Source organism: Oncorhynchus keta, unplaced genomic scaffold (genome assembly GCF_023373465.1).
Source record: "Oncorhynchus keta strain PuntledgeMale-10-30-2019 unplaced genomic scaffold, Oket_V2 Un_scaffold_6470_pilon_pilon, whole genome shotgun sequence".
NCBI lineage: Eukaryota > Metazoa > Chordata > Actinopteri > Salmoniformes > Salmonidae > Oncorhynchus > Oncorhynchus keta.
In genome coordinates, this window is record NW_026290984.1 from 32501 (window position 1) to 35000 (window position 2500).

At 54.2% G+C, this 2500-nt stretch overlaps 1 protein-coding gene and 1 long non-coding RNA gene across 3 annotated transcripts in view; one reads left to right on the top strand and one right to left on the bottom strand.

Annotated features, from left to right (window-relative positions):
- The window catches only part of LOC127929324 (dorsal-ventral patterning tolloid-like protein 1), a 98195-nt gene that overhangs the window by 8826 nt on the left and 86869 nt on the right, over window positions 1–2500 (bottom strand). The gene's annotated exons all lie outside the window — the stretch shown is intronic.
- LOC127929323 (uncharacterized) overlaps window positions 1–2500 on the top strand; it is a 6331-nt gene that overhangs the window by 2125 nt on the left and 1706 nt on the right. Inside the window, exon 2 of one of the 2 annotated variants that reach the window (XR_008134428.1) lies at window positions 1–498. This exon is cut by the window's left edge and continues 859 nt beyond it. This is a non-coding gene — a long non-coding RNA (uncharacterized LOC127929323). The remainder of the gene's footprint in view (window positions 499–2500) is intronic. The other variant, XR_008134427.1, reaches the window with a different exon arrangement.

Genomic DNA, 2500 nt, shown 5'->3' on the forward strand with positions numbered 1-2500 from the left:
TCTGACTCTGTGACCAGGTGTGTGTGTTCCTCACCAGTCTGACTCTGTGTCCAGGTGTGTGTGTTCCTCACCAGTCTGACTCTGTGACCAGGTGTGTGTGTTCCTCACCAGTCTGACTCTGTGACCAGGTGTTTGTGTTCCTCACCAGTCTGACTCTGTGACCAGGTGTGTGTGTTCCTCACCAGTCTGACTCTGTGTCCAGGTGTGTGTGTTCCTCACCAGTCTGACTCTGTGACCAGGTGTGTGTGTTCCTCACCAGTCTGACTCTGTGACCAGGTGTGTATGTTCCTCACCAGTCTGACTCTGTGACCAGGTGTGTGTGTTCCTCACCAGTCTGACTCTGTGACCAGGTGTGTGTGTTCCTCACCAGTCTGACTCTGTGTCCAGGTGTGTGTGTTCCTCACCAGTCTGACTCTGTGACCAGGTGTGTGTGTTCCTCACCAGTCTGACTCTGTGACCAGGTGTTTGTGTTCCTCACCAGTCTGACTCTGTGACCAGGTGTGTGTGTTCCTCACCAGTCTGACTCTGTGTCCAGGTGTGTGTGTTCCTCACCAGTCTGACTCTGTGACCAGGTGTGTGTGTTCCTCACCAGTCTGACTCTGTGACCAGGTGTCCTCACCAGTCTGACTCTGTGACCAGGTGTGTGTGCTCCTCACCAGTCTGACTCTGTGACCAGGTGTGTGTGTGTGTTCCTCACCAGTCTGACTCTGTGTCCAGGTGTGTGTGTTCCTCACCAGTCTGACTCTGTGACCAGGTGTTCTCACCAGTCTGACTCTGTGACCAGGTGTCCTCACCAGTCTGACTCTGTGACCAGGTGTGTCTGTTCCTCACCAGTCTGACTCTGTGACCAGGTGTGTGTGTTCCTCACCAGTCTGACTCTGTGACCAGGTGTCCTCACCAGTCTGACTCTGTGACCAGGTGTGTCTGTTCCTCACCAGTCTGACTCTGTGACCAGGTGTCCTCACCAGTCTACTCTGTGACCAGGTGTGTGTGTTCCTCACCAGTCTGACTCTGTGTCCAGGTGTGTGTGTTCCTCACCAGTCTGACTCTGTGACCAGGTGTGTGTGTTCCTCACCAGTCTGACTCTGTGACCAGGTGTGTGTGTTCCTCACCAGTCTGACTCTGTGACCAGGTGTGTGTGTTCCTCACCAGTCTGACTCTGTGACCAGGTGTGTGTGTTCCTCACCAGTCTGACTCTGTGACCAGGTGTGTGTGTTCCTCACCAGTCTGACTCTGTGACCAGGTGTGTGTGTTCCTCACCAGTCTGACTCTGTGACCAGGTGTGTGTGTTCCTCACCAGTCTGACTCTGTGACCAGGTGTGTGTGCTCCTCACCAGTCTGACTCTGTGACCAGGTGTCTGTGTTCCTCACCAGTCTGACTCTGTGACCAGGTGTCCTCACCAGTCTGACTCTGTGACCAGGTGTGTGTGTTCCTCACCAGTCTGACTCTGTGACCAGGTGTGTGTGTTCCTCACCAGTCTGACTCTGTGACCAGGTGTGTGTGTTCCTCACCAGTCTGACTCTGTGACCAGGTGTGTGTGTGTTCCTCACCAGTCTGACTCTGTGACCAGGTGTTCTCACCAGTCTGACTCTGTGACCAGGTGTCCTCACCAGTCTGACTCTGTGACCAGGTGTGTGTGTTCCTCACCAGTCTGACTCTGTGACCAGGTGTGTGTGTTCCTCACCAGTCTGACTCTGTGACCAGGTGTGTGTGTTCCTCACCAGTCTGACTCTGTGACCAGGTGTGTGTGTGCTCCTCACCAGTCTGACTCTGTGACCAGGTGTGTGTGTGTGTTCCTCACCAGTCTGACTCTGTGTCCAGGTGTGTGTGTTCCTCACCAGTCTGACTCTGTGACCAGGTGTTCTCACCAGTCTGACTCTGTGACCAGGTGTCCTCACCAGTCTGACTCTGTGACCAGGTGTGTCTGTTCCTCACCAGTCTGACTCTGTGACCAGGTGTGTGTGTTCCTCACCAGTCTGACTCTGTGACCAGGTGTCCTCACCAGTCTGACTCTGTGACCAGGTGTGTCTGTTCCTCACCAGTCTGACTCTGTGACCAGGTGTCCTCACCAGTCTACTCTGTGACCAGGTGTGTGTGTTCCTCACCAGTCTGACTCTGTGTCCAGGTGTGTGTGTTCCTCACCAGTCTGACTCTGTGACCAGGTGTGTGTGTTCCTCACCAGTCTGACTCTGTGACCAGGTGTGTGTGTTCCTCACCAGTCTGACTCTGTGACCAGGTGTGTGTGTTCCTCACCAGTCTGACTCTGTGACCAGGTGTGTGTGTTCCTCACCAGTCTGACTCTGTGACCAGGTGTGTGTGTTCCTCACCAGTCTGACTCTGTGACCAGGTGTGTGTGTTCCTCACCAGTCTGACTCTGTGACCAGGTGTGTGTGTTCCTCACCAGTCTGACTCTGTGACCAGGTGTGTGTGTTCCTCACCAATCTGACTCTGTGACCAGGTGTGTGTGTGTTCCTCACCAGTCTGACTCTGTGACCAGGT